Below are 24,007 nucleotides of genomic sequence, written 5' to 3' on the forward strand. Positions count from 1 at the left end.
CTAATGAAATGACTGGATCAGACTTCTTATTTGGCAATTTTGCAGAGAATATTGAAGGTACAGGAATTCCAGGCTACCCACATTCTTCCCCGTTTCCTGTGACTCTTTTAAAGAAGTTTCCTTAGCCCAGTCCTGTTTGCGAAGGTGTTTACAGTCTGCTCCATTGATTGTTCACATTGAGACCCCTCCAGATGGCTCAGGCACATTCAGTGAAGTGTTTCCTCATCTAACTAAAGAGGACTTAGAGGCACAGAGAGACGGACTGGTTCACCCAGGGTCACACAGCACAAGAGACAGAGGGAAGATTTAAACCCGACTGACTTCCCCAGACACTATTTGGGCCACTGAGACGCTTGCCTCCTTGGCGGCCGGGGGGCTGCTGTGTTGTCTGAGAAGCTGAGCCTCGCAGAGATGCTTCCTTCCGCGCTGATGAATAGGGGGCCCGGGTCGAGGGACCCTTTATCTCTGGCAAGCCAGTGGGATGGCAGCTGTTTTGTCTCTTCTCTGCGGGTCTTAAGGACGTGATCTTGCCCATAGGAAGATGGGGCTCTAGGCTTACAGGCCAACTTGCTCATCCCGGCGATACTCCCCCCACACACTCCCCCCGACACACACACAGGTGGGCTAAGCTCTCGTGGCACGTCTCGTGCGGGCTGCCAGACGAGGGACACGAGTCCTGGGGTCCTCCTGGGACCAGAACGGTAGCCGGGCACATCTGCCCGCTCTTGGCTCTTGAGCCCTCACAGCTAGAAAGGGGTGAAATGCCTTCCGTAACTTTTAATTCCCTCCTCTTCGGAGGAAGGGACTCTGTATGGGGGAGATGTGAAGCGAGGGTTGAGGAGGAGGACAGGCTCCTGGCCGGACTTGGACCGGAGTTCGCTTGCTTAGGACGTAAAGGGGAGACGGTAAAGTGGGAGTCGGGCAGGGAGCCGATCCGGTTTAGGGTGGTACTTTTCCTCCTCGCCCTCGCATACTGAATCTCTTAAGTCTACTTTGGTTGAGCCCCCTCCCACCCCGAATGGAAGCCTCTCTCCCCTAGAGAGGAGGGTCACCACAGCTGTGCATTCTCCCGTTCTCAGTGGGTCCGGGATTGGAACAGGGGCGGCCCGAGGGTGGAGACCGTCCTTACAACCACCCAGCTGCATGGGGCAGAGGGAACATTTCGCTGTTACTAGGACAGACGTAAGCTTCGTTTTGCTCTGACACCTGGGAGGAGAGATGATGAACACACGGTCCCCTAGAAGATGGGAGGGAATAGCACCATGCCCAGGAGGAGGGGCTGGAGCGGGGGCTTCCGTTTACCGATGGAGCCGGAGGGAAGAGGAAAAGATGCGGGTTTACAGGTTTGGGGGAGAGGGGGTGTCGGAGTTCTTGTGTGGTGGCTCTTTGTGCAGCATAAGGTGAGGCCTTGTGCTGCGGGTGAGAAGGTCTCAGGAGAGTCGAGGCCTGAAGTAGTGGCGGAGGAGACGCCGGCAGATGGCAGGGGAGCCAGGAAAGGGTCATTCGGGACTGGAGAGCAATGCGTAGTGTTCAGGACTCTGTTTTGCATGTTCCCCTGCTGGGTCTGAAAGTCCATGGCCCTTACCCACCTGTGAGAGGCTCGAGGGCATTCGAGCTGGCACAGAGCAGACCCGGAGAGCCCAACGCAGCCCGGAAGAAGGGGCTTGGATTTGCTTCGCGCAGGGAGGCTCAGGGGACCCGCAAGACCTGCAGCCCCCTGACCTTCTGGGTTTGGAATCTCCTGGACTTCACAGTGTCTTTGTGGGACTTCAGCTTACATTTTGGCCCTGGGAATTTCGAGGCAGATGTTCACAGGCGACACAGGCCATGAACCCAGCGTGCTCACCGTGTGCTCTCTGAATCTTCATTCTGGAGGGGTTGGTTGAGGGGCGCTGGTTTTCAGCCCTATCCCCTGAGGCATGGAGACTGGGGGACTCAGTGTGCCCTTGCGAAGGTGTAGGACAGTGGTGAAGTCAGCCGTAGGGCCTTCCGGGACCCGAGTCTTTTGCTAGGGTCAACTGCAGATCCTAGGACTGTTCACCAAGCTCCAAAGGTCTGTGGAGCATCAGTAACAACCATGATGCCAGACTTACGAAGCACCCGTTCAGAGCCAGGCGTATCCTCCCCACAAGGAAGCCGAGGCTCAGAGAGGTTGAATGACTGGGCCGGATTTTTGCAGCTGCAAGTGGCAGAACCGGATGGAGGCCAGGCCTCCTGGACTCGAGGGTGTTCTCGGCTGCTCTGCCGATCCCGGAAGGCTGCAGTCCTGGGGGCTGCACAGTCACAACCCCTCATCCCCAGTCCCCAGGGGAAGTCTCTCAGGGGTCTTTGGGGCTAGATGCCATCCTCGAATTCCCCCTGGAACCACCTGAACGGGGTGCTTTTTAACTCCCCAGAAAAGAACGTCTGTAGTGTTCTTTCTTCAATGGTTCTGGCATTAGTGACCCTGGCCGCCCGTAAGTGTGAGATTAGTCACCTGGTTTGCAGTTGGTGAGATTCCCAGACAGTGGAGGCACCTTCGATGGAAGAGACGCACCTCAGGATGAGGGGTGAGGCTGTCCAGGTCTGGGCTTCAGACAGGAAGGGAGTGACTTCCCCACCCCCACCCCCCCAAGACCTCCTGGTGTATCTGAGCTCAGTCACGTGCTTCTCACACAGGGAAAGAGCAGATGCCAAGCATGTTTAATTTGGAAGTTAAAAAGCTGGCCTCTGCCCTGCCCTGGCCTCCCCTTCTTATATGGGAACGCCTTTCTGTAGCCAGGCTCCCAGCAGCCACAGGTGTGACTTCAGCACAGTGGTGGGCTACAGACACCTCCCTGGCTCAGCCAGCTTCCTGCAGGTCAAGCCCAGCCACGAGCAGAGGCCGAAGCATCTCAGATACAGTAACGAGGTGCAAGGGAGGGTGTGATGCCGTGGAGACAGCAGGGCCGAGCGGATGAGGCAGGGTGACGTCATTGTTCAGCTTCCTGAATGACGCCAGGCCGGATGAGGCAGAGGGCATTTTTGTTGCTTCAGTTTTATTGAGTTGGAGCTCTGGCTAGACTCACACGTGGCTGCCAGGGGGACTGAAAGGGACAGCAAAGTGAAGGTAGCACTGAGGGACAGCCAGGGAGGGGCTTGGTAGGGGTGACCCTGGCTGCTCGGAGGCTCCTCCGGGCAAAGCAACGGGAAAACTTCAGCAGGACAGTGGAGGCGGAGGCAGGGCAAGCAAGGGGGCGAGAGCGATGGGGGCCTGGTTTGCTTCTGGGTTGTCTGGTGAGGCCTGGAGCTCTTCTCCCCGATCTCCTAGCTCGGCCCGCCCACCCCATTCCCACTCCAACGCCCATGCCATGGGGGAGGCCGCCTGCCGCCTCTGCTTTCCTCGGATAGCTCTGCTTCTGCATTTGCCTTTAGAAATCCTGTTACCAGCCCCTGCACTTCCCACCTCCCGAGAAAACCTCAGTCTAGATCTGACAGTGCATTGCCAGAGCTCAATAAGCCTCCTCTTTCAACCCTCCCTGAACCCAGAAAATAGTTGGAGACGTGCTGTCCAGAGATAAGGTCCCTTGTCTGCTTTTCGGGTGATTCAGAAATCCCCTCAGGATTCCGAGGCCCATTTGGGTAGGATTTTAAGGGTAAAAGTTCCATCAAGTGGCCCCAGTTTCCTGTAGCTCAGGGAGATTTCTGCAAGGGGGGTGATGCCGGAGATCTCTGCATTTTCGTCCCTTTCCATCAGAACACCTTCCCCTCCTTTCATGAAATACCTCGGTGTGCACCTGAAAGGTTGGCTCTGCCTCACCACCCTTGACTTTCAGGTGGACGGGAACACCTTGCCCATGTTCTGCGTGCTCGAGAGGGTTATGTCGAGAACTGAGGACGCTGTGGGCCGGGGTGTACTGGCTCCCACGAGGCAGGATCCCTGAGAGGCACAGATTTTACAGCATCGAGGATGCTGGTGGCTCAGATTCTGTGTCAAAGGCCTCTGGCCCAAGGCAAGGCCAGGTCTGTGTAGGTCCAATCTGGAAAGGAATTTAGAACTATTCGGGGGCAGAGGGGAAAGGCAGGATTACCAAACTCCCAGAGAATAGCTAGAGCTGTAGAGAAATCCTGGCTGGGGGATTTGGCGAGACTTTCATGGCCAGAAAACAGGTGACGCGTGAGCCTCCTGCACGGTACCAGAGACAGCCCTGGGCATCTCGGGGTCACATTGCGTTCCCATGACCACGTGCAAACAGGAGCTGCTCGAGGCCTTTCTGATGTGGATGAACATGACTTTGATTCGGCTGAGGGTGGAGAGAGGGGCAAGTGGCAGGAGACCAGAAGAATGGAGTCTGGCTTTTCTGAGAGTCAGACACTGAGCAATTCTCCCTTTACCCCTAAGACCTATGTCAGGTGACATCTGAGAGTTTGGAGGATGGGTCAGAGCTCCCCGCTCAGCTGTGGAGAGGCTTTGGAGACTAAGGGGCAAGGCCGCCCCAAGGTATGAGATCAAGGGTGGTGGTCCCTGACTCGTGACGTCATCAGAGTTCGAGGCACAGAGCATCACGTCAGCACAGGAAACCTGACCAAGCCCGACTTTGGTAAAGAACGCCAGAGGCTTTGGTGGCGGACACTGACACCCAGCTTGTCTTCATGGCTCTCCTCTCCTCTCAGTTTCTGCCGCCCACATGCTGTTACCACGACAGCAGAAAGAAGCCTGGTCCTGCCTTTGGGGATCCCACTGGAGCAATTGGCCTGTCGCCCTTAAAGAGAGGTAGTCTCCCCTCTGTTGTCCCAAGTTCATTCTTCAGTGAGAAAAGCAGAGATCTGTTCTTGGTAAGGTGACTTCGTTGCTGTCAAATATGGCCCAGCGATACTTCTTTTATGGGACTATGAGATGCCACTGACTTTCTCACTGAGAAGCTCACACTAGCTTTGGAGTGTATTAGTCCTCGTGTAGTTTTAGATTGCATCTCATTGTCCTATGCAAGGCTTGAACAGCCTTTGACCAGACGTCATGCAATCCTGACCCCCGAATGGACTTCTCAGGGAAAGAGAGAGTGTGGGGCCGGGGGGAGGCGGGTTCAGGGGTGCTGTCAGAGGAACGTCGTCTGTCTACAGAGTCGGTGACAAGGCTTTTATCAGCTGCACAGGCCTAGGGAGGTATTTACTTTGCACAGCGGGTTCTTAAGGATGTCGGGAACGCATGACATGGAGAGTCCTTGAGCTTGAAGCTGGCAGGGGTTAGACTGGGACACGGGCGGCCCCTGGACCTGCCGTCTTTCTCAGCACCGGCCAGACGAGCAGTCTCCAAGATCTGCCCTCCCACCGCCAAAGCCGGGAAGCACGGGTTTTGACGTCCAGGGCCCTCCGACAAACAGTCGTAGGGAGAGAGAAAATTCCAGAATGCCAGCTAGTTGCTAACCAAGTCCCGCCAGTGTGTTATGTGTACCTCAAAGTGCCAACATTCCTCGCCATTAATTCTGAGAGAAAACTCACATGACAGAGAGCCTGAGAAGAACCCTCGGAACATTTTTGTCTCGAGTCAGTCCAAAAGCTCAGCCGGGCGGAGAGGACCCAGCCCAGATCCGTGACCATCTGCGGTTGCTCCTACCTGAGGGGCCACAGCTCAGGACCGGAGCCTGTCACTGCAGAGGGAGCCAGACACAGCGTCTGCCCGTGAGAACTTGAGTCTGTTCTTTCCCACAGTCCGTGAGGAGCAGAGGAGGCACCACCAACATAGAACAGATTCTGAGACTGTCCTTCCAGGGAGAATTTAAATTCCGAGTCCATGTTTGAATGACTCACGGAGCCGTTCAATCTTCATGGCTGTCAGGCTGACATTTCTCGCTGCCATAACAGGCAGTCGCTGCCTGGAGCCTTTAATGCCAAGTGGCCGATCTGGTCATCAGGAAGGCCAGAATAACCCCAGTGAGCATTTTCAAGAGGGTGCCTTTGGCCATCTTAATAATTTTATTGGGTCAGCCACTTGACCAACTATTGGCCCATGTGAATTGATCGGTTTTCTGGGCAAAGCTTCCGTTTCTGCAGTATGACGCGCTCATAATTTGAAATCCCTAATTGCAGAGAAACCTTTTACTCTATTTATTAGACATGTGATGCCGTGTCTAAGGTGCTGAGAGTCCCTCAAGTAACTTTGGACACTGTCGCGTGGCACGGCCACCTGTTGTAGACTCACAGCGCACGTTAGGATACTAAAGGCTCTGAGAAGTCCTGCTTCAAAATAAACCTTTAAATACCCTACCACTTCCCAAATCTAATCGAACATAGAATGCCCTTCGCTGAACACCTATTAAAAGACTAACACACACTTCAGGAAATGCTGGGTTACGGTGACCTCAGAGCTTTCTAAAGAAGAACCAAGCAGGACGTGTCAACCAACCTTCGGCCTTTTTACATCAGGATGAACAGCCACACCCTGATGCTGACTGACGCCTTTGGGCTCAGTCCCCCATTTCTGCCCTCCGCGTTGCGTGGAGGTGGAAATGTTTCGGGGGCTGGTTGGCAGGTGCTCCTGTGAAGAGCGGGAAGCCTGCACTGTGCTGTCTCAGAAGGACACGGTAAGTCATTTCACAAAAGAGCTTAAGACGTCAGCACTCAATGTGGCCACACGTCTGGGCTGGTGGAGGTGACGTCACCTCGCGGTAGCACACAGAAACGAAGACCTGGAGCCCGGTCTCAGCACTGCCACTAGCAAAATGACTTGGGGTAAGTTACCTTTCCTTTTTCCATATTTGTCTCTGGGCTTCACTCATCTTCAGATATAAGACCCTACCTTGACAGGTGCCCTGAATACTGTGTCTCCATGAGTCCCTGTTGACTCCTAGTAGGAGACATCTTATGGTTCTCGGGTTCGTCTCTCTGCTGTGCGTCTTGGCGTAGCACGTGACAGGAATGACCTTTGCCCTCTCCTGAATCCTGGGAGGCTTGAGAGTTAGGTTAGGGTGATAACAGGGAGGGAGATGGCTGCCCTTTCGGGTGAGGGCTGGTGGATTTCTCTGGATGAGGAAGGAAGCAGATGTGTGGGGGTTAATAGACCCTCTCTGTCACAGTTGGACAGGACCAAGCGGGAGCTCTCGGCAAGATTTTCTGACTTTGATCTCAAGAAGGCAGCTCTGCCTAGCAAATAGTCTGAAATGTCAAAGAATAAATGTTAAAGCTTGAGGGGTCTTTCTCCTGGGAGTTTCCCGGGCCGTCTAGGGAGGGAGAGGAGGAGGGAGAGAGAGACCCAGCAGAATCCTCCACATAAAGATTCCAACTCGGTTTTGTGATATTTAAGAAAAAAAGAAAACTGAATAATTTATAATACAAAAGAAGGAAGCCGTACAGAAGTAGCTGGGCTTCAGATGATAGTTCACTTTCCATTATTTAGCTGCCCCATCCTTGAACTTGTGAAATGTTTCTTATTGGTGACATGCTACTGACCTCTCCTTGAGTTTTCTATTGTTACTATTGCTATTGTTGTTATTATTGTTATTTTCATTAAGATAATTTATGTCCTTTGGTATGGGAGTCGAGGGGGGCGATTTCCATAAATGATTGTTGCAAAGAGCAGGAAGTATCTCTTTTTCTTGAAAGGTCTTCAGCACGTCCTTCACCACCTCTTCCCACCCCCGTCAGCTTCCAGCCATGCCTCTTACATGGATTCAGAGGACCACCACTCCAGGAGGGGTGGGGAAAATCTGGGCTTTGGCCTGGCCAACGATTGGCCGTATCGATCTGGGGCAGGGGGTATTATCTCTCTGTCATTCCATCTGAACACGGAAGTGATGTTCTTATGCCTCTTCTGGGTTTGTTGGGCATAGGAATGATGCCCTGTGTTCAGAACATCTCAGTGCCTGGGTAGCTGGGAAGGGGAGAGGAAACAGCATCTATATTATGTGAGCGGACAGCAAAAGGAAGAGAAGCAATTAAAAAAAGAGAAAATCAGAAGTGATGGAAGGATTGGTGGGAAAGGTAGAGGGAATAAGGTCTTTCATCTGTTTATTTTGGTCAGCGATGTTGCTTACATATTCAAAAAAATGCTTCTGATTGATAATCACATCCTGTTTCTGTAGCATGGCTAATTGAAATCCACTGATGATCTCCAAATTGTGGTTCAATTTAAAACGATAAGCTTCAGATGTTCTACCTTCCCTTTCCACAAATAATAGAAACGTGCTCTTGGTCACTCTCCCTCTGATTGTTTCTGCATGCCCTTGACACTCTCAGAGGTGCAAACAAATGGAGCCAATTTTTGGATCGTTTCGAGGTGTTGAGGTGAAGCTAGTCAAAATGCAAATCAGATCATCAGTAAACTTCCAAATCAAGCAGAGTGCTACCTAGGATGTATTTCTTTTGTCGCAAATATTAATACTTCGGCTTTTTTTCTGGACTTGTTTTTTTCCACCTCAAAGAACCCAGAGAACATTTTGCAGTTAAAATGTCACAGTGACACTCTTGTTCTGAAACTCTGAAAATGTCCTTATTTTTACACTCAGTAACTTATCTACCTCTCAGAAAGGTCTTGCAAATATTTTTCCACTCCGGGCTTTCAGTGATGCAGAAATGTGACCAGCCCTGTCTCTCTAGGGCCGTAGATCTCAAACTTTTTGGTCTTGGGACTCCTTCCACTCTGAAAAATTATGACGGCCTCAGAGAGCTTTTGTGTGTGTGGGTTATATCCATCCACCGTCACTGTAATTGAAATTGAAACTGGGAAACGTTGGAGGACACAAATACACACACCCCTTTCATTTAGCCATCAGAGAGACATCATCCCGTGTCAACTGCTGGAAGGACCAACCCCATGTGTGCCCGTGAGAGAATGAGAGTGAAAACATGTACGGGCTGTGTTAGTATTCCCAGGGAAATAGTCCTGATTCGTGGATCTTCTGATAGGGTGTCCGGACCACGGTCTCAGACCTGCCCCATCTGGGGAAAACTGAAGCATGAGCAGAATCTGGAATCAAGTCTGGGTCCTCTTGGTGCCGGTGGATGGTGCCCGTCAGGCGCTTTGCTCCAAGTGTAGGGCTCCGGCAGAACCCCATTTCTTTGTGCAAACATCACCGAATGCCCCACGAGTGCTACCCAGACCCAGTTGGGTGTAACCATGTGTGCTGGGTTGCTGACATGGGGAACATACAGAGAGAACTTCATCTCACAGAGAAAAGAGTGAGAGGCAGATGCCTGCTTACTCCGGAGATAGAATGTGGCTTGCCGTAGCGGCAAACGTTATTGGCCGATTGAAGCGACTCGGCATGAACAGGGTTTGCGAACCTCATTGGTGCCAGCGAGAGGGTGAATGGCAGGGGGACGAAGAGAAGTTAGGATCAGCACCTTGCAGGTCAGAAGTCCCATCACGTGCATCACAGCCAGCCATGTGCATCACATTCAGATTTGCCTTTGGAACCCGTGGGGCTTAGCAGGGTTCTACCAGGTCCTCAGGAGTGCTGAAGTTTAGAAACCCCGGCCCCTCCATCATCCTCCCTACCCGGGCAGCTTTGAGAGAGGAAAATTGGACTCTGAAATACGTAATGTCTTAGGGAGCCTCCTCAGCTTAACTCTGTGCACACAGCGGGAAGAGGGAGCTGTTCCATCGGGAAGTCTTGGCTGCAGGACAGAATTCCTGCCTCCCATCACTTCCGCCTTCAGACCCCAGATTTATCGTTTATACCCCGAGGATCAAGAATGGCCCTCGGCCTGTTCTCAGGAATTCCTTGTCTCGAGAACTCAGAGTCCTTGCCAGGAGAACGGGGTCTTTCGAGAATGGCTCTGAGATCATGGGCAGGTGTCGGTTCACCGATTCTGTGCCATGCCCTCTGCCACTAAGTGAAGCAGTTGTATTTCCTGCCTTCAGGAGCTTCACAGGCTAGTGCAGTGGTTCTCAACTGGGGGTGACTTGTCCCCTAGGGCACATGTGTAGAGACATTTTTGATGATCACAGCCGAGGGTGGATGCTGCTGACAGCTCCCACGACAAAGAATCATCTTGCCCAAAATGTCAATAATGCACAGGTTGAGAAACACAGTCTAGTGGGAATATAGACCCGTATCCCTTCCTCTCAGGCAAGAGGGACCCCATACGCTCCAGGGCCCTCCTTCAGCTGCCAGGGGTGCCAGGGCCATGGACAGTGACCATCCAGAGCCTGCGCTCCACCCCAACCCCTAGATCATGCTTCAGTTGTCTCAACCAGAGTTTCTTACCAAAACGGCTTTTAGTCCACTTCCAAGACATAAGGTCTGTGTGGGTCGTTTTTCTTCTAAGGATGGGCTGCACTGCAGGTGTGCACACTGCTAAGACCAAGAGTTGGCCAAGGGGCTGCTGCTGTTTTGGGGCAGAGGGCAGCGTGAGCGTGGGGTGGTTCAAGCGAGGTGCGCGGGAGCCGCCCTTTGCTGTGGGGTGGACAAGGGGAGCAGCCGAGGGCCGGCCATCTTGTGCATCATGTCCCAATTCACAGCTCCAAGGAACCTGAGACGTAAATTCAGACCTGGCCCTGTGGGTCATTCTGAAAATATATTTAACAGGGTAGGAGGATAAGATGTACCTTATTTAATAGTATGCGAGGTTGATTTTATCACGTTCTAATCTTTAGACACGTGAGATGAGGGCTTCTAGATATTCTGTTGTCCCGGGTCCTGCAAATGTAAGAGACAGTCCTGGTGTAGACAAGTGAGTAATTAGGAAGGGGTATGATGAAATTATGCATGAGGTAAGCGTAGAGAAAGGACGCTTGGTTCTTAAATATGGTTCTTAAAAAACACCGAATCATGACATCTGTTGGCAGCTGTATAAACAGAAATGGCAGCTCAGGAAACCCCACAACCAGAGTGATCAGCTGCATCTCTCAGTGTTCTATTGTTTAGAGAGAGATTTGTCTCTTTGAGCCTTGAGAAGCCTGATCCAATTGCCCCATAGCTAAATACCATGGTCCTTTGACAGCCAGGCTTTTTGAGGCAGGCATTCTTGCTGCTGGACCATCTCCACACTAGGGCAGTGCTCATACAGTGTCAGGCCCTTGTCAGGTTGCCATGGAGACTGGTCTTGAGGTCTTCAAAATTTATTTATTTGTTTGTTTGTTTGTTTGTTTATTGGGACCTCAGTTTTCTAGATGCTGTGACCAAAATTATATACATAGACATGCATGCATGCATATATATGTGTGTGCGTACATATGTATGTACGTATGTATATCTGTATGAGAGACAGACAGGCAGACGTGGCTGCACTCTCCCCATCATGGACTTTCGGAAGGATACCTTCCTGTAATAGAGAGGTAAAGACCCTGAAGAAATTGAATGGAAAGGTGGTTTTTTTTTTTTCTTCTTCTTCTAATAGCATTGTGTATTTTTTTATGATTACAAAAGTAATTTATATTCGCAATAGAAAATTTGTTGAAACAGAGAAAAGCACACAAACACATAAATTACCCACCATCCCATCACTCAGAGACAACACTGTGAGCATCGCAGCCTTCTGTCTCCTAAGCTTTTCTATGTACGTATTTAATTATTTAACAGAATCAGATCATTCTGTGTGCACATGCACACACATTGTTTTGCTGCTTTTTTACAAGACTGTCTGCATGTGCCATTTAACTGATCTTTTGCAATAGTAAATTTTCCTGTATAGGTGATATATTCACATGGTTCAAAAAATACACACACACACACACACACACACACACCACCACCACCACCACCACCACCACTTGTATACAGATGTTCACAGCAGCATTTTTCCAAATAGCCAAAAAGTGGACACCACCTATTTTGTATGATATTTGTACGAAATGTTCAGAAGAGGCAAATCTGTTGACAGAAAAAGGAGATTAGTGGTTGCCTAGAGCTGAGCTGGGAGTGGGGATTCCCTGTAAATGGACCCAAGAGACCTTACTGGGTGATGACGCTGTTCTAAAACTGGATTATGGTGATGGTTGCACCGCGTGGCGGATTTACTAAAAATCATTGAGTCGTACATATAAAGTGGGTGATATTTATGGTATATAAATAAAAACCCCAAACTTATATATGTAAACATATGATAAATATATGTAAAATAAATTCTATGAATAAACATATATCTTAAACACGTAATATATGGATCTAAAATAAGTTTATATCTGTAAATGTTACGGAGGCATCAACCTCAGTTACCGTTTACGTACACACACTCATGCATGGACATATGTGTGTATACGTACGTGTCTTCCTATACTTGTCCCTTGTCTGCGGGTTCTTCCTTCCATTGGCACCGTCCCCACTGTTAATTTGTGTCCTTATGAATTATATCTAAACAAATTATGCGTAAACAAATGTGAATATGTTTTCTTGTTTTCCCTCTATTTTGCGCATGTGAAACTATATTATGCCCATTATTCTACTCTTTTTAGTACCGCCCCCCCCCGCCCTTTTCTTGGACCTTAGAGAGAACTTCCTCGTTCTATTTTTAGAGACATACACCCTTCCATTGCATTGGTATATCCAAATTTATTTAATTTCTTTACGGTATTTTGCTCTTGTAAATTAGCTGCAGTGGGTTGAACCTAGATATATGGAACTTGAATAAATATAGTTCAACCTAAATTTAACATTAATACAGTACCAAATAACCCCCATAGGCTATTTGGTATATCTGTTTTGTATATCTAACCCACATGAGGTTATACCAACGTGTACCTTAAATTGTAACATGGGAGGAGATTCCTCACAGCCTCCATAAACAGAAAGTCACAGCGTGATTTTTAATAGCTGGATAGTGTTGCACTGTGCAGACGTTTCATATTTATTTCAGAAGCCTCCTACATCTGGAAACTTGAATTACTTTGTTTCATTTTTCAATTCTTATGAACGACAGCAGGTATTTTGGTACTTTTGGTAGCTGAGCTGAGCCAGGAAGGTGGCCGAGGGGCAGCCCCATCGGGTGCTCCATGTGACTGTATCACTGCTGTCTGGCCCACTGCAGACACCAGGTACTCGGGGAGTCCCCAGGCAGGTACTCAGTGGGCATCCCTGCTGGCTTCTTACTTAGAGCTGACTTAGGGAAAGCCTATTCTGAAACATGACGGTTTCAGAGCCCAGGATGCAGAATCAGTGACCTTTCCCCCAGTGACTTCAGAGTGCTTCCAACGCTCCTGTAATATTGTCCCCCGAAAGGCTGGCCTGGCCGGAGTCTTACCGCATTGTAGGGCTGGGGATTCTGAGCTGTCCAGAAATGTTAATGGGATTCCACCCGAGGCCTCTGATCTCGTATGTCATGCAGATGGCTAACCAAGCGTGCCACCTGGACTTTCTCAAGGTCAGGGTGAGAGCTGGAAGGCAGTACCCGTGTGGCCTGACCTCCTGGCCCGGCCTTTAAGCAGGCAGCCTCCTGGGAGCACCGGAGTGGGCCATGCCCGCAGAGATGGAAGCTGGCTGGGAAAAGGCCACAGACAATTCAGAGCGAGGCTTTTCCAGCCAACCCATTGATCTGGACGCCAGGCGGAGGAGGGGCCAAAGCCGGAGAGAAGTCAACTAGCTGGAGGGAACACAAGGAAGTAGCAGTGAGAAGGACGAAGGGGTGGAGAGATGCGTCATGAGATTCTCTGAATCTGCAGCTTTTGAGGCCAAGTGGTAGCCATGTTTTCTCTCTCGTAGCTCTCAGTGGTGACAGCAAAGCCCATGTTGGGTTCCAACATGCCTCCTCCTTTTTTACTAATAGGGCCTTTAGTGTCTTTCTGGGATGGCTATGGGACAGAAGCTGACCAGGCAGGAGGAATTTACCCTCCCCTCTTCTGAGTTCCCAGGCTCTTGTCTGCCAGAGATGAGGTCCTGGAGAAAGGAGAGAGGCAGGGACGGCATGGGACATGATGCAGGAAGACCCCAAACGTGTCTGGACACACACAAGCGTAAGGGGGTGACATTAAGGATCAAGATCTGATGGCAACTTGGAAGGGAATAAAAAACTGGCTTTGGGAGGAGCATTGAAGTCGAGACCAGCGAGTGCAATTAGGTTGTGTCACTTCCTACCGTCCAGGCAAGCTGTTTGTTGGTCATCTGTTAGAGGTGACTGCCAAGATGCCATGTGTATTCCAGGAGCCCTGGGCACTGGTCCCTCCTAGCTGCCAGGCTGAAGGGGGGACAGTGGATGCCATCTCTGGAAGCCCACTCAGGCATGTGTGGCCCACCCTCGGAGGCTCTGTGCCATCCTCCTGGAAGCCAGGGGTAGCTGGGAATCAAGGATACGGGGTGGCAAGGAACCCCGAGACCCCGCTCTTCTCCCTCCTTGCAGTGGGATGGCAAAGGAGCCATTGTAAGTGATTGGAGCAGGGGTTAGCCACTGATGGGCCAGGCCAAAGGGAGGCCTGGCGCCCCCATCAACACGGCCATGTCCACTCATTGCTTATTCCACTGGCAAGGCCTACTCCGGCTCAGGACGCAGGGGTCTCAGGAAGCACAGTGCACACCCAGGAATCAGCCCTGTCACGGCCGCCACTTCAGACCTGGTTCGCTTCCTGCCCGCCTAACTCCCACCCCCTACCCCGCCACCCGCACCGCCTCCACTTCCTGCTGCAGCTGGCGTGCCAATCCGCAAGTCTGCTGCTGCGGCAGTGCCCGGCACAGCGGGTGCTTAATAAATAGTTGTTTACTTTTCAAAAGTTATTAACTAAGGCATTAATTAAATGCTCTTTTCCTTTTAAAGATCTCTCAGGAAGGAGCGTTTCCAGTTCCCCTGGAATTACACCCATAGAACTAACAGGTTGTGTTTTTTTGTAGTTTTTTTTTTTTTAATGCTTCGGTGGCACACATTCTCTTAATGACATTCAGCGATTTAATGAGTATATAAACAATGCAAAGTGCAGAGCTAGACATCCAGGTTACAAAGAGGATTCGCACCTTGTTGCTGCTTCATAGGGAGACGGCCATGTGCAAGGAAGTCAGACACAAGGTTGCAATAAGCGTCTGGACGTCTGGACATCCTGGCACGCCAGAGTCCTGACCACACCTGTTTCTGATGAGACAATTAGGAGCACGGTAGCTAGACACGAGAGAGCTCAGGTAAGCTTCGGTTAGATTGGGAAGGACTTGAGAGTCACCTGTGTTGAATGAGGACTAAGAAAAAAACAACTGGATTTGAGCCTCAGGAGGTCACTGTGACTTAGCGACGGATGGGCCAGGGCGTGAAAGAGTAAAAGTGTGTGGAGGCCTGAGAAGGGGAAGGGAGCCGAAAGCCGGTAGGTGGCACGAGAACAGGTAAACTGACCACCGGTCAGTCTGGTGATGAAGAGGGACACAGAGAACTTTCCAGAGAGGGAAGGTCAAGCAGTGCTTTTCATTAGGGTGGGAGACGCAGAAGGCAGAGAGGGTTCGTGGTATTGAACAGAGACAGACGCTGGATGGGACAGCGACCAAAGATGAGATGCAGTAACCTGACCATGAGCACTTGGGGGGATGGATTAACCTTGGGGGAAAGAAAACTGTGCGTTCATACGAGAAGGAAAGATGGAAATGAGGTCAGGAGAACTGAAGAGAGGGAATCGAGGAACCTATTTCTCTTTCCTTAACGAAGCAGAGAGCAAAGTCATCGGCGAGTAAACCGGTTACCCGGGGCGGGGGGTCGGTCATCCCCTTGGGAGGAAGTCGCAGGCTAGTCAGTCTCGTTTGGGGAACGGGTCCCAGATATCAGTGAACTTCCGTTCGTGAAGGAGGCGGACGTCGTGTCTTTCCACCACTGTGGGCTTTGGCTGACCTCCGTTTCTCTGCTCGTCTGCTTTTGCCTGCAGAGGGCAGGGACAGTCAACTTCGGGGCCTTGACTAGCGGGGTGCAGCCGGGGGAGTGCAGCCGGGAATCTCCTTCATCCTCAGTTTCTCGCCTTGCTGAAAACTGAACCTGGCAGCCATGGCTGAGTACCCTGGCCCCGTCCAAGGACGCCCACCACGTGACCCGGGGGGCCTGTGCGTTCCACACCTTGCCCGTTCCCCACAGAGAGGTTCGTGGAGCCCACCAGACGAGTCGAGGACTTTGCAGGGCGTCGGCAGTTTAATGAGCTATTGCTGGGGTCGAGCAGTCGCCTGAGTGCAGGGCCTTAGGTTGGGGAGCACGTAGGACTGCAGGGAAGACAGAGCACACGAGGCCCTGGGTTTCAGTAACTTCGACGTCCTTTGTGTCCGCTAGTGGGATCTCCGCTCGCACGACGGGCCTTAAGCTCCGTCCTAACTCCGAGGCAGGCCTGCCCTCCTGCCGGGCACGGCCCTGGTTTCATAGCTAGCACCTCTGCCTTGGTTTCTGAATCCGGTTCTGCTGAAGCTACCGCCGCCTCTGCGGGTGCCGAATCGTCCGTCCTCACTCGCTGTTCTCACAGTCACAGGAGTTCATGGAATAATGATGATAAAACCTGCCGAGGCAGGCACTCACCCAGCCAGCTAAGAGGTGATGAACTTCTGGGGTACAGGGCCGGCCAGCATTCCACCGGGAAGACCGGATGATAAACAGACAAATAAGTCAGTCGGACAATGGCCCGAGGGCAGGTGTGCTATGCATGAGAATTAAGACAGGGTCCCATGGTAGAACTGACCCTTTTCCGTCGAATGGTTGCAGAGCAAGTGTCCAGAGACAGGTGGTGGCTGCTGCCGGGGTCCTAAGGTGCCGAGTTGGAAAAGTGTGAGAAGCAAAGGAAGGACAGGGGTGGAGGGGGTCAGAGGGCAAGGTCAGAGGGCAAGGTCAGAGGGCAAGGTCAGGGCGGGCTGGATCGGATCCCGTCAGCAGTGACACAGCGCGCGCGGCAGGACATTGAAGGTCCTACATTGTATTCAAGACGAACCTGGCTGACGGACCACGTTCCGGGACGGGGGTGAGGGGTGGGGCAGGAACGGAAGCTCCCCTGGGAGACCGTGGCCTGGATGAGGCTGGCGGCAGCCGGATCGGGAGAAGTGGGTCTCCTGGGGCGGGGGGAGTGCGGACGGGTTTCGGAAGTGTTTGGGGGCTGGAGTCGACAGGATTTATTGACGGCCCTGGTGGCCCCGTGGGAAAGAGCCATCGAGGGAAACTGGTGGATCAGGGGCTTGTGCCACTGAGTGAAAGCGAGTGCCACTTACCACATGGGGGGCCCTGGGGAGGGGCAGGTGCCCGGGCGGAAAGCGAGAGTTCCCTTCTGGCCGTGCCCCAGGGGAGAAGACTCTGCCAGACACCCAAGAAGAGATGCCTGGTAGGGCTCTGGGCAGTAAGGATCATGTCACAAGCCAGATGGCCCCGAGCATCCTTCAGATGGAGTGGTGGGAGCCCCATTGCACATGTCTGCATCACCTGGTCTCCCCAAGGAGGCTCAGGGGTGCGGTCGGCTGAAGTCACCTTGCTCCTGTGAAAACCACCACGTCCCTACGTTCTCCGGGCGGGTGAGCTCACAGATGGCACAGCGTGGGGACGGACCAGCCCTCTGCAGAACCCTCGTCACCAACACGGGCAGCACCCGCCTTTCGCTCAGTGCTCCACGCTCAGAGCGCCACTCGTACGCGAAGGCGCGTGTCGGGAGTGGCTTCTGCGGTAGTTTTGATGTTACGTAGGAAGGTTATATGGTAGAAACACAAAGGAGCAAATATGGAGCCTTAGACGCTTCTGGTGCTGAAAGCCCTCCTGGCACCCCACCACCAGGTCACCCCATGCTGCTAGGCTCCCCTGTTCTCTCCGGTTTCCTCGCTCATCTCCTCCCAGGGGAGGTCGGTCCTCACACTGCAGTGTCTAGAGCGACTGAGTTCTCTCCCCACTGCCCCCAAGCCTGTTCTTCTGTTCGCAGAGGCCTAAGCGGTCTCTTCCAGCAGCAGAAGCACCAGCAGGAGCTTAGATCTTTCCCGTCTTCTTTCGTGGTCTACGCGTGGCGTAGGGAGCAGTAAGCTGGGTTCCTCACGTATCTGAGGCACGCCGCCGCTCGTCAAAGGACCGAGTGACTGCAGTTGGCTCAGACCGTCAGCGTTTGCTTCCTTTACGTGGGCCCAGCAGAAGCATGGCCTCTGCCATTTACCAGGAGCTGCGTTTTCCCCAGGCGCTGTGCTGCTCGCTCTCTCTGCGTGGTCTCGTTGAATCCGACAGCAAGGCCGTGCGCAGGCATTCTTATTAGCCCATTTTACAGGTGAGGAAAGGTAACACAGCCAGTAGCAGTGCAGCCCAGGCTTGAGTCAAGCCCAGGCTCTCAGTGACCCCACACAAGGGGGATGCCAGCACTGGTCGTCACGACAGTGATGGTGATGATAGCTGACATCTAGTGATGCTTGCCTAATTTAGGTACTTTTCTACAGTGACACCTTGTCTTCAAATCACTTGTATGAGGCAGGCACCATCATCATCATCATCATCATCATCATCATCATCATCATCATTATTATTATACCCTTTTTTAACAAATAAAAAAATCAAGGACCAGAGAAGTTAAGGAACTCTCCCAAGATCACAGGCTAAAATGATGAGCGTAGGCGGAATTTGATCCCAGGCGGTCTGGTTCCATAAGTCATGTTGGGCGGGGTCGGCCGAGGCCAAGCAGGCTGGATAAGGAAGCAATAAGACCCCCTACCCTGCCCCAGTGACAGATTTCTAGGCACCGCCTGGAGGATGGAGGGGTGGTGACCAGAGCAAGGCCGGCTCTCCCGGGCAGCTCTCCTCGGAACCGCCCCCTCCCCCCACTAAGACGCAGTGGCATCGTCTGGAAGTACCTGGAGTAACTTGCGGCCCGGGACTCAGGCATTTTTATTACTGTCATTGCAGGACGACAGATCTAGACCACCCTCCGTCTGGCTGTTGACGGAAGTCACTTTTACGTATCTTTTCACATTTACACACGAAGAAACGGAGGCTCAGAGAGAGTAGACAGTTTCCCCCCACAGCCATCTTCCCCGGCTCCTCAGGACCTTCTGGGGTGCACCTTCCAGCTGCTTCAGGGGTCCTCTTCTTCCCCCACTGTGGGGCTCAGCACATGGCATCACACTTGCCTGCTGACTCGTCTGTCTTGCGCAGAGGCTCCTGTCCCCCACTGCGTCCCCAGCACGTAGCCCAGTTCCCGACTCACTGTGGCTTTAGTGCACGTGCAGCCCTCAGCAAGTCAGTGGGAGAGTCTAGGTTGGTAGCTAGTTTCCATCGCTGTCAAGATGACAGCTTTTGCTAAACTGGCCTGTTATCTGTCCAGGACCCCCTCTGTGCAGAGAGCTGTGGTGGGCCAAGGGCTGTACCTGCCAGGTCGGTTGGAGCAAGGGTTACTCACAGGCCCTGTTGTGGGTGGACGTCGTCCAGCTCGCTCTCAGCCAGGACCCAGACGCAGAGCCACTCACTTGCTAGTGGAGCATTCAGCCACTCCTAAGGCTCCATATGCCAACGTAAGAGTCACTCCAAGTGACTTCCACTCGCCGTGAGCTTATGTGTGGCTTGCTGCCCTCCAGCTTCCCTGTGCCTTGCCGTGTCCCCAGACCTCCTGACCCTCCTTAGCAGACAGCAGATGACAAACAGCCTGCGTAAGCCAAGCACGGGGCCTGCTTGCAGGCCGGTGGCCTGGGGCAGTCGGAGTTTACACTGATGTGGCAGGCAGAGGCTTCTGCAGACACATTGCTGTTTCAGGCGGGCGCGTGGAGCAGGCGTGTTCTCGGGACGAAGGACCTTGGGGCCCATGCTTGTCTGTGTCCACGGGCGCCAAGGTGAGCGAGCATTTGCAAGGCAGCCCAAACTGTGCCATCTGGGGAAAGAGACTAGAAATGAGTCTTAGTGTTAGTGCTCACTCAAGGCCTGGCTCTGTACCAAGAGCTTGGTTTACAGACTGATATGATCTCGTTTGCTAACAAACGTCTGAGGTGGATCCCACTCACCAGAAGAAATGTCATCTCAGCGAGTAAGTAAGGTGGTCAGAGTCACAGCCAGTGTCCAGCGCCGGTGCTGGGGCCTTCGACTGCCAGGGCACGAGAGGTGGCTTCCCACCCCCACAGGACCAGGGAGGTGTAGTCTTGAAGTCTGTGCTCCCCTCTGCCACATATGAGAAATGAAAGGACTTACTAAAAAAAAAAAAAAAAAAAAAATCAGATCCTTTGAGATGATGGTGTCCGTCCAGAAACTCAACAATGCACTTGCAGATGGTTTTATTAACCCGTTTACGTCTCACATCCACTAAACTAGGACAGAGTAGACAGCACACCAGGCGAAGAGGACGGGGCGGCTTAGTTCTGGCAGCGATGGGACCGCACGGCAGGCTCCCCTCGCCAGACCTCAGTCCGCGGGAGCAGGTGCGGAGTGGGGCGGGGTGCGGGCGGGATCGTCTTATTTCAGTAAGACATCGATCCAGTTGCTTTTGCTCTGTTGCAAATTCCTTTCTTTTCCATGACTGATCTTCAGTCCAAATATTTAATTCCTTCCTGATTTTAGAACTCGGATGTCCTAAACCCTTCTGCCTAAGCCATGACCTGGAGTAACTGGAGAATCGCGTATGTTTAATCCGACATCTCACAAATACAGAAAAGTTATACAGGGCGACACCCATGTGTCGCTGACACAAGACACATTTGCAGGAGGGAGCCATAGCTGCCTGGCGGATCAGCCTCTGTACTTTCTATGCTGAAAATGGGAAAACGGATAAGTTCCCAGAGAAGAGACACAGAGGGAAAGGGCCAGTTTCTAGGGTCGAAGCGCTGGTGTAGGGTCTGTCGTAACGTCACGTCGTTCCCCTGGTTGCGGTTCGTGGGGCGAGGAGGACCTGTGCAGAGGGGGCTGTGCTCAGAGTCTGGCTTCTCGGGAGCTGGCAGGAGACAACGCAGGCCTGGGCCCTGCTTGCGCTTTGCACCTGCCTGGGGAGCCTGCCATGAAGACCTATTTCAGAGAAAAAGAAAGCGCACACACGGCACACGCACACACCCTGAGAGGGTAGGGCAGGGGCAGAACGGCCGCAGAAAGCAGTCGAGAGCAGGCCAGGGATGAAGGTGGTCCCCACGGAGAGAAGGGGCAGGGGGGCTGGGGACTTAGGAAGAGCCCATCTCAGAGAAAGAGCAGGGGAGCAGGGGAGCGGGCCCGGAGGGGGCTCTGCAGGGGGCTCTGGTGAAGCTGGTCGCAGTAGACAGAGTGTATGCAGATGTCCCCATGGCTGGTGGGCAGTGGGGGTTGTGGTCCACCCGTGGGTGATGGGAGCATGGTTTCTTGTGGGGCTCCTGAGTACGACTTCTGTGGGCTCCTGAGGCTGAGGCCCCAGAGGCCCCATCTTGACATTTTGGGAGCCACCCGAGGGTGTCCAGTCCTAACAAGGAGAGGTGGCCACTTGCCACCAGCACAGGTCTAGTGATGTTCAATGAGGTCTTCTCTCTTGATTTTCCACTGCCAGTCTTGATAGACCCTTGACCCTGAGTGTCTCAGATCTTCCTGAGGACGGGTAAGAAAAAAGTGAGACTGACATTGTTCAAAGCCCAGACTTCTACGCGGCTCTGTTTCTTTGGCACCAAGAGAGCTGGAAGGAATGGCCTTCTGCTCTACGGTACCATAGAAGTGTTTGCCGATGACTTTAATTAGTGCCCAAGGAGCAGCAAGCTTGGGCCTTGGCGAACTTGACTAGACCTCCTCTGAGCCGCCAAGCTGTGGAGGGCTTCCAAGGGTCAGGTAGGAGCACCCCAAATTCCACCACTTCTGACTTTGTAGACTCGTGGGGCAGGGGGAGGTTCAGGAGACAGGCCAGTGCGTTTCACATCTGGTGTGGGGGAACTTTTGGACGTCGGCTCAGAGGATGTGGGAAGACACCTGGCAGAGTGCGTGGGCTTCCGCAGGGGAGGCCGGGATCCGGGGTCACGGGGGCCGTGCGGAACGAATCCGCCGGCCGTGCCAAGCTCAGGCTGCCCACACCCAGGGCCTGCATGGCTGGGACCCACGGGCTCGAGCCTGTGACCTTGAACTCCCTCCGATACAGAGCTGAGGAGTCTGAGGACCAGAGCAGAGGCTTAGAGAGGGTGGCAGGGGTGGCCTGGTGGACACCTGAGCTCTGAGGCGGGAGTTGGAAATGGAACGTCCCCATTGGAAAAGGCCCAGCCATGGACTCCCTGGGTCCCCTACGGCCTCCACAGGTGCAGAAGTGAGCTCAGGGCCTTCTACAGAGTCCAAGGTCAGGTGCGAGAGCCCTGGCTGGGAAGAACGGGGTGGGCACGCGGAGATCCTGCAGCAAAGAACACTTCCTGCCGATAGGACTGAAAAGGAAGCTGCGGGAGCTGAGCTGGTCATCATTACCACCCTCCTGTGTCTGGGGAAGCCAGAAAGCTACAGTCCAGGGACCAGAGCAGCCTGAGCAGGTCTCTCCATGTCCCCAGGGGAAAAGCCCTTTGAAGGAGAGCACCCATATATCCTATAAGGTCCCAATTAGGTCCCGGTTTAAACTCTGCACAAGGAAGAAGTAGTACAAGTCTTTCTCGGAGAAAGACTCTGAGGATTAAGGACCCCTCTGGGGACCTTGGTTTTTAAATCCCCTGGATTAGGTGTCCGGCCCTTTATAACTTCCGGGGCCACGGCTTTCCTGTCTGGGGCTGGAGCCCTGCCCCGTGCTTTAGGCTGGACTAAGGTGGAAGCTTCCTAAAGAAAGGCCTCCCTGGGCACGAAGAGGGGGTCCCACGGCCTCATTGGGGGTACCCATTCACTTCCTAGGGTTCTTGGTGCCAAAACGCAAGTCTTCATTAAGTTCATTGCTGGGGAGGAGAATGAGCGTGAACAGACTTCCTCAGGCTGGGGCCGGGCTGTGCCCACGAACCGACCAGAATCCCGCGCCTCCACATAGCTAAGGCATGTTACGTGAACCCCCAGCGCCCGCCTGTGCTAAGGCCCCTCCGCCTGGGGCAGCAAGGACGTGCCGGCCCGTTTACTCTGAGCCGCTCCTGGGCGAGCCGAGTCGACGCCGGGGAACAGCCGAGGAGGCAGAAGTGGTCCCAGGGCACCCGCGTCTGCGTCGGGGCCAGGCATTCCGGGGAGGCAAAGCGATGTCTTTGAAGAAGAGGGGGAGGAGGTCGTAGGGAGGTTGGCGGAGGGGCCGGGAACCGGCGCGTTCTTTTATGAGCCTTTACAGCCGTTGGGTCCCGCGACGTGCTTCACGTGCATCCCTGTTCACAGGCGGTTTCATCGGCTCCTCGTGACCGTGCCGTCCGATGGACATTTTCTTAATTTCAACTCAGGAGAACATCAAGGCTTGAGACTGGTTCAGTAAATGGTCCAATGCGGTCTCCTAAGGGGTCGCCGAATGTGGATTTATACCTACCTGGTCCTGCCTCCCCCCGGAGCCGTGCGAAGGCATCGTTCTCGTCCTTTCTCCTTCTCTTCGTGTTCGTTTTGTGTCCTTGGACGTGGCGTCCTTCTGACGAAGCAGCTTTCTTCAGGCCCGTTCCCCTTCCTCCCACCTGTAGAGGCTCAGTGTCCCCTTGAGTCCCAGGTAGCTGATCGTCATCCAGGTCAATGGCATGTTCCGTGACTGGGCAAGTGTGGTCCCTGGCTCGGTTCTCCGGCTCCCCCAGAGCTCTCACAGGCTCTTCTGCTTCCCAGTCTGACGACTTCCTGCGTGAAGCTGCAGCCTCACAGCTCCACGGTGCCCCGCAGTCTCGGTCTGGCCCAGAGGGCCAGAGCTGGAAGGAACAACCTCGGACATATTAAGCTCTGTCTTTACTGGCAAGAAACCATGATGTCACCGGACAGACTTGGGGGACTGAGTTAGACGCTGGGGCCAAGAGGCCAAGGCAGCACCCCTGGGCAGCTGCGGGAGGAGACAGACCTCAGGGGAGATGGAGATGCAGAAGGAGCCCCTTGTATGGGCATTTCGAGTGAGAGTTTGTCACCATCAAGTTGAAAGGGAGCATCCAGGCCAGAGGAGGCGGAGGAAGTAGAGTCGGACAAGTCGTTGGGCCGGACAGATTCCCGGCCGGGGCCTGAGCTTCATCTTTCAGCACCTAACTTCTCAATTCCAGATGCTCTCCTCGGGGACTCGTCTGCTCATGACTCTTGGCTCCGGCAGTCAGCGCTTAATGAGAGCCGGGGGGTCGTCTCGCCACGGGAAGGGCCAGCCCCGCGTGGAGACGCGGGACGTGGGTAGGAAAGG

At 53.2% G+C, this 24,007-nt stretch overlaps 1 protein-coding gene across 1 annotated transcript in view; it reads left to right on the forward strand.

Annotated features, from left to right (window-relative positions):
- LOC105306725 (NT-3 growth factor receptor-like) overlaps nucleotides 1–24,007 on the forward strand; it is a 234,850-nt gene that overhangs the window by 148,310 nt on the left and 62,533 nt on the right. The window lies entirely within an intron of this gene.

Source organism: Pteropus vampyrus, unplaced genomic scaffold, assembly GCF_000151845.1.
Source record: "Pteropus vampyrus isolate Shadow unplaced genomic scaffold, Pvam_2.0 Scaffold458, whole genome shotgun sequence".
In the NCBI taxonomy this organism is placed as follows: Eukaryota; Metazoa; Chordata; class Mammalia; order Chiroptera; family Pteropodidae; genus Pteropus; species Pteropus vampyrus.